We start from the raw sequence: 18,314 nt of genomic DNA, 5'->3' as shown, positions 1-18,314 counted from the left end.
GCAGCTGAATAGTCAAGTCCTTGCTTACACATGTGCCTCATGTTTGATAAACTGTTTCTCAAATATGTTTGAATGTGGAAATGGGGAACCAGTACACACATTGTGGGATGTATTCTTCTTCTACTTGGCTTTACTTCCTACGCGGACATTGCTGGTCGCATAAACAGGCTTCCGAGACTTTATTCAGCACCACGTAGCCGGATAGTCAAGTCCTTGCTACAGGAGGGGACGTTCCATGCTAGCCTTGAACCCACGACGAGTCGTGCGAGTTGACGACAGTAGCACGGGACCACCCCAAAATCGTGGAATATATTCACTAACATTTAATAAAAAAACTGTAAATAAAACCGTGTGATAGATTTAAAAAATAAGGGAAATACAGTCTTTCCCCGAGTTATGCGCATAATGCGTCCCGGAGACATTCGCGTGACGCGGATTTTCGCGTAAGTCGAATATCATGTTTTACAGCCTCTTAAAATACTCTTGTTTTAAAATGATTTTTATTTAAAATTAGTGCTTTTTTCTTTTAATTACTTATTTAATTGAATCCGTGTACAAATTTTACTTTTTTATGTCTTTTTAGTTATTTAAATTTTTGGACAAATAGCAATTTATTTTTCATTTGACAATTGTTGGAGAGAATTGTACTGATTTGACATATGAACTGTCAAAAATAAAAATTCGCGTAACTCGAGTGTCGCGTAACTCGGGGAACGATTGTAGTCAATTTCCTCGAGGAAGTGTAAACAACATGGAAAATCCTGTAGGTCATAAAAAGTTTCTGCGATGATTTTTTTTCCAGAAATCAGATCAAACTAGATTCAGTTGTCGAGGTACAGTCGTCAACTCGTTCGACTTAACAACAGGCGCGTCATGGGTTCAAGCCCCAAATGGACCCCATACGTAGGACTGACTATCCTGTTATGGTAACCAATAGGTCACTAAAAGCCAAGCCCACCAAGTGGATACAGGCACGCCTTGACCGTCGGCGGTTGTTGTGCCAATAGAAGAAGATTCGATCAAACGACTTTTAGTCAGATTTAACGCTTCCCCAATCAACACATGTAACATCTCCTCAAGAACTGAAGGTTTACAATTTTAAATCAATCAATAACGCTTTAGATGACGTCATTAAATGCTGAGGTTGGGAGAGAAAAAAACCCTTTCAATGCATGCAAAGGCGCCCCCCCCCCTTTGTTGAACCTGTTATGCTATTTGGTGCCAAAATACTACCATCAATCTGTAGGTTACACTAGCAGAAGGAAATGTTGTGCATCTCTAGCACGGCCAGTTAAGCTCGATCGGGAAGGACAGCACTGAACCGAAGCGACATCACTGCGTGGCGCATAGAGCACTACTAGCACGGTGAGCTGCAGTTGCATCTTGCAACTCCACCCTTTTTTGCATGTAATGGTGAGGTGTACTTATTGTTGCATTTATTCCTGTTACGAAAACGGGAGTGTGGGAGTGCATCGTGAGTCCCCTCACCCAGTTACGAAGACCAAATAGTAAGTGAGACAGTGTGTGTGTGTGTGTGTGTGTGTGTGTGTGTGTGTGTGTGTGTGTGTGCGTCCAGCAGCAAGACACAGCGCAAGTTGTTTCATCTTAGAGGTAATGCCAATGTCAATATTGCGAGTAAATCATTGGTTGATTTTTGGCGCACGTTAAAGTGCAGCAAAGGCACAGGGTGTGTTTCAATCAGCCAACTACTCCAAGATAGCATGCAAATTCGCATCGTGGCAAAGTGCGTTAAGCTGTGCAGCTGTGTGTCCAAAAATGTCTGAAAACGAGGGGGGAAAGAGTCAGACAAAATAGTAAGCCGAAGCGCCGAAGGGTAACTGCAAAATGTGAGACTGCGCTGCTACGTTCCACCTCGCAACAACTACTCAACAGTGTAGCCACACCATCGGAAAGCCTAGCCACGATTAAGGGGTACATGTGTGTGTGTGTGTGAGCGGACAAAAAAAAACACTAGCCGCTTGCGTCGCACCGGTGATAATAATTCTTTATCGTGTCGCGCTCCCTCATCGACAGCATCGCAACAGTTGCACTCCTTGCACTGCTACGGCGGCGGCAAAATGTAATCGACAATGCAACCCACCAACAACCGATGCCAGCACAATGCTACACTTGCAACCAGCGTTGGATGGGTGGCTGGTTGTGCACTTTGTGCGAGCAGTTGTGCAGTTCCGTGAACACACACTAGGGAAGAAATCCATCGTGGCCGTATTGCATCGATCGTACGATGGAGTGAAGTGCGAGAGTGCCCTGCAAGCTCGTATGGGGGGGGGGAGAGCAAGCCAAACAGATAGAGAGAAAGAGAGTGAGAGATAAAAAGAGAGAGCGAGAGAGAGGCAGTGGAAGAGAGAGAGGGGGGGGGGAGGAGAAATATACTTCCGTTTATGGGTAATGGGTAACGTGCTCTTCTCAGTGTGCGTCCGCTTACGTTCGCGGAGATGCACTTTTTTTGCATTTATCCCCTCTCTTCCTCCTCCTTTACGCTCGTTGTCTTTCTCGCCATGCATCTGTGTGTGTGTGTGTGCGGGGGGTTGTAGCAATTGCAATGTGCCACAGCATATCGTTACACTTAACTGCAGTTGCAGCCGGGGTGAAGCTGACTGATGTAAGCGATGGTCGGCTGGCGTGATTCGCAACGCTGCGCCCTGGCTGAGAATTGACGGGGGCTGGAACGCGTCCCAGAGATTGAGCTATATTTTGGCCTTGAAGCCTCATTCGACAGTTTCACATGGTTGGGTGAGTGTGTGTGAGTGTGAATGTTGTATTTTTTTTAATTCACTTGAAGTTGTACTCGTTTGACAATAAAACGGTCTAGTGTATTATCAAGCAAACTCAGCTTGACCGCGATACTCTTCTCGTGATAATACTGCTGCAAATCCTGATTGTTTAATGGTAACATTATGGTAAATACAATTTTCTTTATCTCCTATTACGTGCTGGTTGATGTATGGCAGTTGATCAAGGCACCAATTCAAATACAAAAATTGACACTTTAAAGACAAAACTTGGTCAGTTAGAAGGACAATTTAGATGCAAACAAAGAAAAGAAAACAACATAAGCCCAATGTTGTTGTTAGGAGCCGAGCATTGGCCCTCAGCGCATTGGGAGTCGCAGGGTCGTAGCGGAGGAGAAACTATCAGCGGACTTTTGGACAGAGTCTTTGCATACTAACCAATCCTTCCCGCTAGTTGCTTCTAATCCAAAGGTTGGGAAGCCTATGCAGACGAAAGGGGGTATTTAGCTTGGAAATCCAGGGGCTCTGGCCTATTTCGGATGTTGGAATTAAAGCTCTTAACTCCAAGAACTTCTGCGTTTGACACTCTGTTTATTGAAAATATGGCCTACTTGTGTACTAAATTTGTCCTTACCGATGATACGCTCGGACTGGATAGTTCGGGTTTCCAGAAACTTCTTATTCTGACGTGGAAGGATTTGGAAGGATAAAACAATGGTTACTGGGATAAGGAAAATCAAATTGATTGAGGAAGAAATTTATGATCGTGTGTGTAATAGTTGTGATGATGTGCGCGCTGTGATGTGATGTACATGCAAGCCCAGACCATGGGTTCGATTCCCATCCATATAGGGCATTGTGCTGTCTAGAAAGACATTAATAATTAATACAAACATTGCTTTAGGCGCAATATCCAGGACACAGACACACAGAGATGCACACCATCGATAGTGTTTGCATGAAATTGACAAACAAAACCATCCAAAAACGGATCGGAATAATAATATGGTATTTTGAGGACATAAGCCATCAATGATGAAGAGCAAACATGCCAACATGCTGTCGTCGATTGGTTTGGGGCTTTATTTTCCGTTGTTTTGCGCTATCATTTTCCACCCAACAGGGGTGAACAGGGAAACGAACCTAATCGTACCGGCTCATCTCAACGCTAAGTGATTCCTTTTCCGGGTGGAAAAATACTCACGGCTGTAAAGAAACCGGCAGAGAGAGAGCGAGGGAGATAGCGAAGCAGATAGAGATAGACAAGTACACATAGAAGATCCTTGTGTTTGTGAGTTACCCCGAGGGTCCTGGACCACGGTACACATGCGAACATGCCCACTCGGTCCCATGCAGCATGCATTGTTCCGTTGTCAGCGACTGGTGCCGGTGAGTGACCGGTAAAATCCCCCATTCCGATCCCGGTTCCGGTTCGGGAACGTGGAAAGCGAAAGCATTCTTCATCTACCCGGCTTTTCCGGCTTTTCCGGCCCGGTGTGGCCTGTGTATGTGTGAGTGAGCGCGTGCGTGCATATTGATGCCGCATTACAATATAGGCTTGCGGTGATTTGGATGTGGAGCCTTCGTTGCCGGTTGCCGGGGCGCCACGAGACACATGCAACAGTGTTTGTGTTTTTGTTGGTCGGGCGAGCGGAACGGGCGGATGTATCTATCAGGATGGAAAAGGATGACACACATCGGCAAGCATTGAACAGGTTTGGACCAGTAATGAGTGACACCGCTTTTATGTATAGCAGCGTGATAGTCCATCATATAGATCCCATCGTCAGGGTGACGTTTGTGTGAGTGTGTGTGTGTGTGTCACATTGGTCAGGTGTCGTTTTCGTTCATACCGGCGCGTTGACAGCATTATTTGTCTCGTTTACCTATGCACGCCAGAGGGGGAGAGGATGGATGGCTGGGGCACCCTGTAATTGAATGCTATTTAATAACGTTCTCTAATAAATAGTAATCCGGGATTTCTCCCAATCCCAAACGCGCCGGTCTGGGCATGACCCTGGCTGGGAAGTGGTGACGCTAATGCAGAGATGTCAAACTGGTGGCCCGCGATCGCTTTAGCTAAAATTTATTTTTCATTTCTGATTCTACAGATATCTGAAATATAAAGAGTTTTTCAATTTATTGTTAGACGGTCCATCGTCATAAAACTTTAAAAATGTTTCTGCCTACCATCTCTTTATTCATGTACGCACAAACAAAGATTAGAAAAAACATTTTTCTGAAAAAGAATATTTAATTCAGGACACTTTGTTTTTGTTTAGCAAAATGGCAACAAAATTAACCCCTTGATTGTCTCACGATTTTTAGAAAAATGCACAAACCCGTAATGAAATAAAAGCAAACAGTTAATAAAGAAAAATTATTTTGGTCCATTCTGCAAAACCGTTGCTTTACACAAAAGATGATCGGAAAAATGGGTCATTATGATTGTTTTTATCTCCCTCTGTCTATCTCTGCCAATAACTCGATGGGTTAATCAAAATTCTTTTTAAGTCATGATAAACGCTTTCCAGTGAATCAATTAGTTAAAAAATGCGCAAAAAAAAACAAAATCCAAAGAAAAACATCAGTCCTACGTACGGCGGGCTCGGTCCATTTGGGGCTTAAACCCATGACGGGCATGTTGTTAAGTCGTACGAGTTGACGACTGTACCACGAGACCGGCTTTGACTTTTAATTCCTTCTTCATTGGCACAACAACCGTTGTCGGTCAAGGCCTGCCTTTGTACGCACTAGTGAAGTGAGCTTTGGCTTTCAGTGACTTATTGTTACCATAGCAGGATAGTCAGTCCTAGGTATGAGGGCACGGTCTTTTCGGGGATTGAACCCATGACGGGCATGTTGTTAAGTCGTACGAGTTGACGACTGTACCACGAGACCGGCTTGAACTTTTAATAAGATGTTATAAATAATGTCAAGCCTTCCATGAGGCATCACGAAGGTGACTAGATAGAATACAGGTGGGCTTATGGCTCTGAGTTTGATCGCCATAATGAATGGGGATTTCTATGGAGATTGGCAGGAAGGGAGCAACGGTTAATTAGTACTTGTATGGCACATTGCACTCCCCGACTGTCAAATGAAGATTTGTCTAACTACACTGGATGAGCCGACCTGTACTAATGTGTGGACTTTGGACACCATCAAAAATAAGGCTGGAAATAAACGAATCGCTATCGTCTCGGTACCACGAAAATCGCGTATGACTTGAGCTGTCAATTTTGTTATAAAATCTGACAGATAGGCGAGATAATCGCGGTTCGTGTACCATCCGAGGTCTGGTGACGATTGAATGTGCCTAGAAGAAATATTTTTATATCAATTTGTGAATCAAATTATTTATTTTACATAGTTTATGCAAAATAAAATACAAAACTCGTCTTTGGAAACGAATTTTCACACAAATCTACCAGAAAAAGTACAAATAATCGGTTCGCGATACCGCGAAAATCTCAGGAACACCGATGTTGGGTATCTCTGCGAAACAGCAGGGGCGATTGGAGGCGCGGAAGATTTGACAGCTCAACTGTTCTACAACTGTTATAAACAAGGCGCGAATTTCCCGGTACCGCGACGATCTCGGTTCGTGTATTTCCAGCCTAAGAATTCACTGTTTATAAAGTACGTAAATACCGTTCACAATCAATACTAGCTCAAAAACACTGATAACCAAAATGACTACAAAATTAACATAAAATTTTCTATTCTGCCATGGATAATCCAACCTGGCTAGTCATTGCTATTTATTGCCATTATTTTTGCGAACTAAATCTTATTAGTTGGCACAAAACTATTCAAATTTTGAAAACAATCAGAAGCCTATGGTCAATTGAAACTTATCTGCTAATAACGTCCTTTAGTAATAAATTTCTTAGATTCAATAAGATGTATTTTGCATTAAAGTTATTACTATTGTAACGTAACTGTTATCCCAATATGAAATGAAAGGAACTGCTAACGATTCTTGTATCATATAATACGATATAAAAACTAGGCTGCGGCACGTGATACCATTTTAAGTAGCATTTTGGCTCGCATGGTAAAATGAGTTTGACACCGCTGATCTAATGGAATAATCTGCAATCGAGCAGCGACGGGTAAATGGTGTAGCATGTGTAGTGTGTATGGCACAGCCCGTAAACCACCTGGCGCCTCCTTTCCGGTCGGTGACTTTCCTCTCCCCTAGAAGCTGTTATACCTTAGTGTTACCTTTACCTTTACACGCCCGTGGAGTATGTCCCTCTAATTGCTTGTTCTTTCTTTCAGCTCCATTTAATTATGCCATTTATAGGCGTATCGATGGAACTGTAGCGATGGAATTATTTCGGTAAGTGTTTAAACCATTCCTGTGCAATTAACAGCCAAGTTGTGTGTTTTTGTCCCAATTGAATCAATTTTACCAACTAAACAGAACCATTGATATACGTCTTATAATACCTACCTTAGTTTTTTGTTTTGTTTTTTGAAAATATTGTTGTGCGTCTGTTTGGTCCACTTTTTGAACGTTTCCGATGTCCAGCCGACGTGTTCGGTGATCGTGACTCTTTTTCTCCTGCCTACAACACGCTTGTTCTTTCGCGTCCGCGCACGAGCAAGTTTCTTTGAGCATAGGGCGAATGATTTTTGTTGTTTTATTTGCGCACGTACGTGTGTGTGTGTGTGTTGCAGCAGATGTGTGGTAGACGAACCATCGATCGCAGCGAACCGCTTTTATTCGCCACCGTTTTATACGAACCGACCTGTCCGACCCAGTCCGACGGCCGAAAGCTCATCATCCAACTCCTCGGTCGGAGCGTCGCTGTGCGAAACGGTGTGGGCATAGAAACGCGCCAAGGGAACGGCAGAACCGGTTTGCCCGGCGTGTACGTGACCACCGACACACGCACACACAAGCACACCCCTTGTTCCTTTCCCATCCCAAAACGTATGCTGACCCAGACGCGGGCACGCTGAGTCACTTGGCCCGGTTGGTGTACGAACAGTGTACGAAGCCACAAAACGCTGCCGAGAGAAAAGTCAGCAGCTCGCGTGGAAGCACGACTGCGTCCTTGTTGTTTTGGTGCACGATGGCAGCCCCCACCCCCCTCCTCTCAAAGGTTCCGTGTGTCCATCCAGCGGTCGCGGCGGGGCAAAAGGGGGAATAGGAGGAGGTGCCCAACTTTCGCTCGTGCGTTGTACCACGACCACTCGCCGTACATCTTCACCACCTCACCAGCCGGTGGGACAACGAAAACAAATTCAGGTCTGCGGGCCGATGCCTACGAGCTTCCCCACCAACACACTCACACACACACGCATGGAGCACGCTGCTCTTTAGGGGTTGTTATGCGATCTTTTTTTTTCACATACAAATGCTCACACACTCACACTCTCTCGCTCTCTCTCTCTCTCTCTCTCTCTCTTTCTCTCTCTCTCTTGTAGCCGATTGTTTCTCGCATGTTTTCGTCTCGCGTACGCAACGTTTTCGGCATCACGTGGTATTGGTTGGGGAAACAATTAGCCGGCCAACGGGCTTTGGGTAGGGGGTGCAGGGTGAGCACAGACATCACGTTGGCTTTTTCTCATCTCTTTGATAGTAGTGGTGGTGGTGGTGGTGGTGGTGTTGGTGCTACCCGCGATCAGTACCAGCTGATACGGCACGAGGTACGAAAGCGGTGTGTATGTGTATGAATGGTGGAGTCGTTGGGGGAGTAGGAGACGGGGGTGGACTATCATTTCGCATGCTCTGGTGTGCGAGCATACACACACAAACACACACACATACTAAGCGCTTTGTTTGGCGGGTATGCTTCTGTGTGGGAGACACGACAAACCGAAGAATCTTTTTCTCCGGGACCGGGGAAGCATCGTTTTTTTCCTTTTTTTTTTATTTGAGCAAAAGTGTTGATGATCTACCATCCCTCACCTCTCCGCATGCCCCCATATTGCTTGCTCCATGGCCTGCTCAGCTTTCTATATATTGTTCATCTGGTTGTGGTGAATTTGGTTTGCCCGTTTTGTGCAACGATGAAGCACCGTTAATGTTAATGGAACCTGTGTCTCTCCCCCTCCCCCCACACTCCCCTGTATGTCCCACTGTCACTGTCGTCGGTGGTCGTTTGTCGACATTTTGCAACCATTTCCCCAGTTTGCGAGAGCTTTGGGGAAGTGTCGCTATTTTCGTACGATAGTTTTCTTTCCCACTTTCCCGGTTTGTTGTTTGCTGGTTTTGATTAGTCGTTCTCATTCTAGCACAGGAAACGGTGACCAAATACGACACCGCTTTTTATTTTTTATTTGGGGAGTGTTGATCTAGAAAACCGGTACCGGAGCATAGCGGCAGCATGAGAGACGACGATGCGGTGGCGGATGTTTATGTGTGTGTGTGTGTGTGTGTGTGTGTGTGTGTGTGTGTGTGTGTGTGTGTGTGTGTGTGTGTGTGTGTGTGTGTGTGTGTGTGTGTGTGTGTGTGTGTGTGTGTGTTTGTGCGCGCGTTTTTTGTTTGCGGAATTCAGCTGAGGGTTGATTCTGTGTAAAACGGCGTGATGTGTGGTTTTCGTGCTCTGCCGAATGGAAAATGGTTCACATCTGCTCTGTGGGAAAGATGAACCGATGCGGAAAACCTGTCTCCATATCGGTGTCAAGTTAAGCATAAAGGTTGGGCTGTTTTTTAAAATGATCATTCGCCTGGACTGAAATTGCAAATCAATACAAAAAGCTCTGGAGAGGCTACGTACCATACTGCCTTCGAGGTGTGTAGTATCAGTAAAATTACCTCTGTGTATGGCAGCGGGTCAAATCGAAATCTTTTATCATGCACTCCCACAACCACCATAACAACGCCAAACGATTGATAGGGGAAACAGGGCACATCAAAAGCGAAGCGAAGAAAAAAATAAACAACCATCAAATCTTATTTCACCCTGCGCCACTTTTCGTCGGATGGCGTTTTTATCACGTTCATTCCGACGTTTGGTATCTGTGTTGGTTGAAACGGTTTGTTGCAACCCCAAACCACACACAGCCGTGCCGTGTCGCCGCCTGTTTGCTAGCAGCGTCGCTTGCGTCGATTACCCAAGCCGCCCGCCCAATCGAAGTGACTCATCTTTGTGGCGTGGAGGTGAAAATGTGACACCACTGTGGCTGGGCTCGGGCGACTCACAACTCCCTCTAACTGCGAGCACGGTTTTTGGTCCAAACTAGCAAACGCGTTTGGGAGAAGCGCCTATGAGTCAATCTGGGTGCCCTGAAGGTGTGGATCCGAACCGTGCGCAGCACTCCGTACCGAGCAGCACCTTTGGGTTTGTTATCGAACGGTGAAGCATTGGGTGTGAAGTGGAATACACTTTCATCCACTGTATTTTGTCCACCCTGCCCTTTGTGTGTGTGTGTGTGTGTGTGTGTGGGAGGGAGAGGCGATTGTATGTTGGTGGCCGTGAAATTGGCGCGGTTCCCTTCCACTGTTTAGAGCTGTCGTCAGACGGAAGAGGCGAACTAACGTTTATTTTGAAATGAAATTTCCGAAATAGTATATTTGGTCGAAAATTACATTTCACCCTTTGACGTGATAGGGATGCTATCGTAGTGATAGTAGTTTGTCGTAAAAGTTTCCCACTTAAGTCGATAATCCGTTGCAATCGGATCTATGACATTCTATGATAAGGCTGCGCTTCGTGCGTTCATAATGTGTGGTTTATAAAGCAACTATCATATGCTCATGCTCATGCTAATATATCAGAAAAGCAAAAAAAGAGAAAAAACTCACTTCAATTTGTACTTCTGTTAAATACACACAATCATGCAAAATTACACAGAAAGCATTTACTATCTAGGGTTTGTTTTGTTTTCTCTGCTTTCAAACGCAAAGCCTCAAATACAAGGAAGCTATAGTAGTGTTAGAGAGCAGCATATGTGCTTTTGCAGGGTTGCTCGACTCGATCGTAAGAATTCGAGCGTCGGTTGCACGGTCGAGTTGTTGTGGTATCCGTAAATATAATAGAAATTTATTATATATTCAAAAAGCTATAAAAAACCAAACAGCAAAGGCTGAACAAGAGTCGAGCAAAGGGTAAAAAACAAAAATTGGCAGTAAAGCTTTCCACTCGTATCATTGTTCAAAAGTTGCGCCTGATATTATGCAATTGGAACCTGTTTGGCATTAGCCGCGTTTTCACAAGGCATATTCTGCTAGAAAGTATATTTTAAACATCCTTTTTTCACTGAGGAAGGGGCCAAGTCTGCACAGGCTGCTGTGGCGAATGTTTTTGGAGCAATTCAAGCTATCCATCGCTGGATTAATAACAAAACTCAGGACAGGCCGTTGATATATTGTGCCTTACAATAAGAGCTCACATTTTACGAATTATTTTATTAAATTACGGTAATTGTCTCTGACGAAGATTCGTTGTGTGTGAACGTAGAATTTTGGCGAATACGAACCAATTTTGGCGAAAACGAACCAATTATTTGAATTACATATTTTAAACTGTACGTTAAATTCTTTATAATTTTCCCTCGATTTATAAACATGAACATTATAAAACCCTAAATTAAGTTACCAGCCAAATGCTCAGACAAACAATTATTTTCATTATTGCATTCTTAAATAACAAATTCTTTCCTCAAATAATTTCTACCGCGCAACCCCTTCAACCACGCACTTTGGCGGCGAGAGGGCGTCAAAGCGAACGATGCACGAATCATGAATAATCGCGTAGCTGTGGTAGCTGGCCCAGTTAAGCCGTCTGCGCGATGATGACCCCATGTTGTTTGTCGCGCAGTGTAACGAATGGAAGGAGATGGGCGCTTTTTGGTTTGGTTGTTGCGCGTTTTGATTTTGTTTTTGGCTTAGTAGACATTAGCCTAGTTACTACCACGAGCATGCAAAGCCTGTCGCTGGATGGGGTACTTGCGTTCACCACGGCACCGATCTGCTGCGCCACCCTTTCGGGAAGGTACTATCCAGCATCACGTGTCGGTGGCCCCGGCTTAGTAGATGCATCGCACCATTGACACAGCGTGGCCACTGTGGACGCTGAAGTTACGTGTCGCGTTTCGGTCGTGCTTACGATCGAGTAACGGCGATTTCTTGCCTGTATGTTTCTGTTTCTGTGTTTTTAAGAGCCCCGTGTCTGGCTGGGTGGCTGTTTATCGCCCGACTGGTGGGGGTAGGTGGAAGGCCTTCGCATGCGCCCGCTCATTAGCACAAAGCGCACAATCGCTCGCAGCCAGGCCGCACCGCCGGGCTGCTTGTGGCTGTGTGTGTGTGTGTGTGTGTATGACACACAAAGAGGGCATTGGTACTGGTTACCAGCGCTCACCGTATCACGCACCACCCCCAGCCCTGGTGTGGCCGTCCGTGGGTGGTGGTCTCGCGGTTTGTGTTTGCGGTGCATGCAAGTGCAAATCAAAGTCAACGGGCGGGCGGGACGGCCTGCAGCAAGGCCTGCCCAATGTTGCTGCGTCTGCTAAATAAGGAAGGTGTTTATGTGTGCCGGGCGGCCATACCCAGAGAGAGAGAGAGAGGACAAAACAGTAAATTAAGCGAGCGAGATCGAGAGAGAGAGAGAGAGCGCGCGCGCGCTCGCACACGTTTTGGAGCCAGTAACAGTGCACGTAAACAGGGAAAGAGAGAAAGTGGCGAAGAAGGGTGCATGTGCTACTACGGGGGGTGGTGAGTAGGGTGTAGGGTAGGGGTGCCGAACCGAACCCGTGTTCGGCGCTGTGCTTCGGGTGCGAAGCACCAAGAACACCCTTTGCGAGGCAGGCTGTGATTTTCGAGTCTCCAGATGAAATTGAACCGCGCTCGCTCGGGCTTGTGTGCTGCCGTACCGTACCCCTGTGGCTGTGTGTGAGTTTCCATATCAATTCTGTCCACCCAAAAAACCAGCAGCCTTTCCGCTCCGCTGTGTGCAGTGCGACGACGAACGACAAAGTGTGTAGTAGGCGTGGTGCATCACTAGTGTCCCCAAAACCGTTACGGGAAGCATTTGCATAGTGCTTGCGTGAAACGTTAGAAATTCCATTTTGCTATCGAAATCACATCAACGAAACAAACAAACCAACGCTAAAATTGCTGTGCACGGCTCACCACTACACATACAGAAAGCATTGATTTGTGTGCACGGGGAACGGGGCGTCGCATTCGAGTGCCACGGCGAAAGGTGACGTTCTTTGTACCCAAACCCTGCACAAAGAAGCCTTGCCAGACGGGTGGTGAAGCAATAGGCAAAGGCGAAGATAACAGTACCCCGTGAAAGGTAGGCTGTGTGTGTGTGTGTGTGTGGGCATGACACAAAAGTGTGCAAACAATTGTGGTTTCCCTGGGTCGGTCGTGTAGTGTGTGTGAGTGTGTGTGAGTGTGTGCGCTTTTTTCCATCCCAGGTGGAACCACTGTGGTGCACGCATCACGCCGACGCTTCGCACAGACACAAACGCATCGCGCTGTGAGGGTGAGTAGATTTTGTGTTTTGCTATTTTCGTACACGCAGCGATTGTGGGTAGTGGTTGGAGCGGCAGGCTCGCACATACATAACGCTACCCCCTGCCATCTCACCTTACACCCTTCACCGTTCACCCTTCGCCGCCACTCACATGGGTGGCGTTTGTTACTATTTTCAAAAATACTGCTGTCGTCACACATTTTCCCCTCCAATCCAAGTGGGCATGAATTCTGGTTTTTTTTGGTTTTTGCTGAGAGAAGAAGAGTGTCGCTCTGTGTGAGTGTGTGTGCAGCATAAATTGTTTTACAGTGTGAGTGTGCTTGTGTGTGCGTGTGTTGGTGTCACGTTTGGAGGGGAAAATTGCGCAAAGCATCATGCTCGGGCTGCAACGGCAGAGGGAGAGGGGGAAGTATGACGGTGGGATGACGTGTAGGGTAGTGGGGTGGAAGAATCGTTGAGAACCGCGCCTGCCGATGTGTCACGTTGCCGCCGTGATGGCCACGTGTGCACTCATGTGGTCGCTACGTGAGTAAGCTGCTCGTATGTGTGTGAGTGTGTTACCGGCATCACGTTATTGTTGTTTTTTCCCCTTCCATTGGTTTGATTTTGCTCGAATCGCGATACGCATCGGCTTCCCCCCCCCCCCCTGGCTCATGTGATGTAGCTATCCATGAATCTATCTCGCTTGCGCGCACGGCGGGCACGGGCGTTCTTTGTGTGCTGTTGGGACACAGCGTCATAATAATTTCGCAGTACTGAAATGGGCCCTTTGATGCACTTGCACGCTTCGTGGTAGGCTTTTATTACTGGCGAGGTTTGTGTGAGCCCAACTGCCCTAAAGTTCGACGCGTTGTTGTTATTGTACGGGCTTGATAGTGTGTGGTTATGCGTGTGAAAAAAATAAAACTGTAGTGCAGGCCTATGTTTATGCTACGAACGCCGCAATCTGCGAAGGTATGCGTGCCGCCGAGTGAAACATTGTTCCGATTCCCTATCTCATCGGTGGCTCATCCTGCTCCTGGCACCTGGGAGAGTGAGATGCTGTGCGGGACGGCGATGGGATGAGGGCTAGAAAGTAAAAGTCTCTGCACCCAAGCACACCGATGTCCAATTGCCGATCCATAGAATATCCAGCCATGCTGGGCACAATGGTTGCGTTTTTGCTGAGAGTTGTCGACATTCTCGAATTCGATTCGCTCTTCTGCATAGTAGCCTAACAAAGACATCACCGTGGCTGATGGAAACAACCGGTACAGCATAAAGAGTATGCGCGCGCGCGCCTGTGTGTGTGTGTGTGTGTGTGTGAAGCACTGTTGTATGCTACAGCAATGTTGCTGATGTTGGAACTTGCTGCTTGAATCAGAAACACGGTCGTGCGCTTGTGAGCGAATGCTCAGCTCGTTCCGGGAAAGATTGGTGGAACTGAAGCGGAACCAGTAATGGGTTGCCACACACCTATGTGTGTACCCAACGATCGGCGCTAACGTTGGGGTCGAAATGACCCCTCTCCCCGAACTGAAAATTTTTGTAATTTCATCAATTTCTTCCACCTTGAAGCGAATATTTGTGTAATGTTTGGCGTTGGCAAATGAGTTGTACCAGTAGCAGTAACAAGTCCCACGTCAAGAAAGTGTCGCTGGCTGTTTGCATTCCTCACGCTCGTACTTTCCGTTGCCTGGGGTTCTACATGTTTTTCTTTTTTGTTTTGGTTTCGTTCATGTATGAAACAGATGCATTGGAGGAGAAAGTGAGATGGCCAATGTATGTTTCCCTAGTTTTCAGCTCGCGGCGAGCGGAAATCGCACACAGCAATTTTCGGGACCAGCCAACGAGTCGATTGCAACATTCTCACCTCGCTCACCGAACGCACGGCGTTCACTCGTTCACCAGGACGCAGACGAAGACGAAGCTACTACTCTTCTCCCACTCCTTCGATTACATCGATACAGTCCAGTCCATGGCGACGACGTAGTTGACCAGAGGAGTCACGTTCTCCGGCGGTGTTGTGACGGCAGCGAGCGGACGTGGTAGTTTCACAGGGCCAAAAAGGGATAGCCCACTTACCACCACGAACGGCGGGGGGTAATTTTGGGCTGGAAGCATCACACAGGATCCTTTTCCTTTTCCACCTCTTGCGTCCTAAATATCTCGGGGACGCTATCCAATTGGATTCGCCCGGGCCGGCGATTGCCATTTCCTGCGTCATAAAAGGGCAGATTCGAGACGAGCGAGTTATTACCATCTCCACCCTCAATAGACCGTTGGAAGGGGGCGGGCTGGTGGCTGGCCGTTTTTGGGCAAAACATGATTCCTCCTCCTCCTCCTCCAATCGGGGGATAATGCATGTGGTTGTGTAAGTGTATTTATGTTGCCATCAGCATATTCATGAGTGAACAAACAGCAAGGTTTTGCCATTTTTGGTTGGCTTTAATCTCGAGAGGATCTGCAGCTCGCGTAATGCTGCTGGTTCGAATTGTTTTTTTCTTCTTCTTTTTGCTTGTGTGTGTGTGTGTAAAAAACATGCGGGTTTCCACGGGCAAACATTCCCGCTTTCCCGTTCAGTTTTGGGTGGGCAGTGGCCCGTCCCCGAATTGAAACGCCCAATCGCGCGGGTCGATGGTTTTGCTCTGCAAAAAGGGGCATAAGGGGCGTCGAATTTCAATGCTGGTTCTGATGCGCAAGTGGCGGCATTTGTCACGGATAATCATCGTCATGCACAAAGCGTAGAACACCAGCAAAGCGTCGTACATGGGGAAAAGTGTTTCAGGGTCGGTTATTACACTGTGCGGCCACGCTTTTTGCGTGGTCGCTTGGCAGTGGAGATTGTAAGCCTCTTGTGGCTGCGTGCACTGTATGTGTTGCGTTCGCGTAGCATATATTTCTGTGCGCGCACACGATTGGTACTAGTGATGTGCTTCCTGGAGCGCACCTACGACTCCGATCCGACTCCGAGTGTTGTTAGTCCGGTTCTGACTACGGCAAAATGGAACTACTACGTTCGGAACCGCCTGGAGTCATTCGGAGTTGTTCGGAGTTGGAGTCGTCCGGAGTCGTCAGGAGCCGCCCGGAATCGTCCGAAGTCGTTCAGAGTCATTAAGAGTCCGAGTCTGAATCATTTGGAGTCGTCTAGAGTTGATCGGAGTCGACCGGAATCAGAATCGGTCGGAGTCAACAGGAGCCTTGGTTCAGTGTGCTTGACTATGGACGACTTCGGACGACTCCGGACGACTCTGGATGACTCTGGATGACTCCGGACGACCCTGGACGACACCGACTCCGAACAACTCCGAATGATTCTGGACTACTCCGGACGACTCCTCACGACTCCTGGTAATTCCGGAAGATTTCGAACGATTTCTAAAAAGGCAGGGCGGACCTACCTTCCGGAGTTAATTCCGAATTTATCGGAGTCGGATCGAAGTCGACTCCGGATCTTTGCCAACTTTACCCATCACTAATTGGTACGTGCCTGCATTTCGTGCACTGCCATTCTTATCAACGTGGGCTGCTGCAAGCATGATGCAAGAGAAGGAAAGCTGTCGAGAATGGAGAGCTATGGTGATAAAACGGAGGCTAGCCGGGGGGAAAGATGGCTGGCCAATTGTTTTGTGTACAAATACGCGTCACATCATACATATTTATGATGCTTCTACATCCCTCCGCATGTACGCTGCTTGTGGTTTTGTTTGTTTTTCTTTGTGTCTACACATACCACCAACTATCTCCCTCTCTCTCTTTCTCTGTCTCACACTCACACACAAACACATATACACACAGTTTCTCTCTCTCTCTCTGTCTCTCTCTCTCTCTCTCTCTCTCTCTCTCTCTCTCTCTCTCTCTCTCTCTGTCTCTCTCTCTGTCTCTCTCTCTCTCTCACTCTCGTTCGCTCTGTCTTTTCCTCGAGCTGTAGATTCCGCAGATAATGGATGCAGTTCCTTCCGTTCTACCCTTCTCTTCCGTTTCTCCCCGGAAAGCCCTTACGAAAGAGGTTCCGTGTGCAACACACCACGATGACTGCTTGTGTTTATGTGTGTGTGTATGGTTTGTGCTTTGTACGGTTCTTATTGTGGAATGTTTGGGGTTTTGGTCACGGGGTCTATGTGTGTGTACTTGTTGTGTGCATTTTAGGTTCTTGTTTTCGAGAAAATAAAAAAAAAACTTTTCTACGAGAAAATGAACAATGAACTAAGCTTCCTACAGTGCACAACAAAGACTGAACAGTTAAAGAGAGAAAGAGAGAAAGAGAAAGAAGAAGATCGAACTGAAATGGTGTGCAAACTGCACCCAAACCCAATTTTCTGCGGGCAGATGCAATGGAATGGGAACATTCCGTAGCCTTCAAGTTTCCGGTTTGCCGTGTGCACAATCGGTGTTGTGCGCGTTGTGTGCGCGTTGTGTTTTTTTTTCTGGGGGAAAGGATAAATAAAGGACACCGGAGCCTGTGTGCGTGCGGTGAATGTTTTTAAAACGAATGCGAGCGAAAGGGCGCGCAATACACACTGCCCCGGCACGTGAATCGCATGCATACACAAAACATCGCATTCATTGGTGTTGGTTTTATGCTACACACGCGTCCACACAGCCGCACATATGCAACACATGATGCTGTGTTTTCGCTAAAGCCGAAGGTGTAGGTGTTGGTTTCGATCGTTCGCGCCGCTGTTTACTGATTTACACTCTCTCTCACACACCGTGTTGCTTGCTCTCCGTTCTCTTCTTGCACGCGATTTATCTCCTGTTTTCTTTCGTTTCGTCAATGTACAGGGTTAACCCCGTTGGCAAAGGGACGCGTATCAACATTTTTAAAACATTCTGCAATTCTGGAGGGTTTTGCAACAACGGCTGGATTGTTTGTATATTTTTAAAAGTAAAATAAAGCTTAGCAAAGAGATTAAGGCGATCTAATCCAATTAAACAGTCTACTGAAGCTGATGGATAATATAAAGAATTGGGGACAAGATCCTGTCAAACCCTGTAGGAGCGGGGTTTCCTTTCGCACATCGGCTGCTCCGCTGATGGCATCCGCATGCTGCTGATGCGGGGTAAATACAATACTATCACGCAGCATAAACCATCCATGGAACCGCTTTCTTCATCTTCGTTTATTGGTGTGTATGTG

At 46.8% G+C, this 18,314-nt stretch overlaps 1 protein-coding gene across 3 annotated transcripts in view; it reads left to right on the top strand.

The window, feature by feature from the left end:
• The window catches only part of LOC121603485 (putative GPI-anchored protein pfl2), a 63,839-nt gene that overhangs the window by 3,599 nt on the left and 41,926 nt on the right, over positions 1-18,314 (top strand). For 2 of the 3 annotated variants that reach the window (XM_041932270.1, XM_041932268.1), the window contains exon 1: positions 12,536-13,204. The gene's annotated coding sequence lies outside the window, so the exon portion shown is untranslated. Of the gene's footprint in view, positions 1-7,040; positions 7,102-12,535; positions 13,205-18,314 lie in introns of those variants that run through there. The other variant, XM_041932272.1, reaches the window with a different exon arrangement.

The sequence above is a fragment of the Anopheles merus genome, chromosome 2R (assembly GCF_017562075.2).
Source record: "Anopheles merus strain MAF chromosome 2R, AmerM5.1, whole genome shotgun sequence".
Classification (NCBI taxonomy): Eukaryota; Metazoa; Arthropoda; class Insecta; order Diptera; family Culicidae; genus Anopheles; species Anopheles merus.
This window is presented reverse-complemented; position numbering and strand designations above follow the sequence as displayed.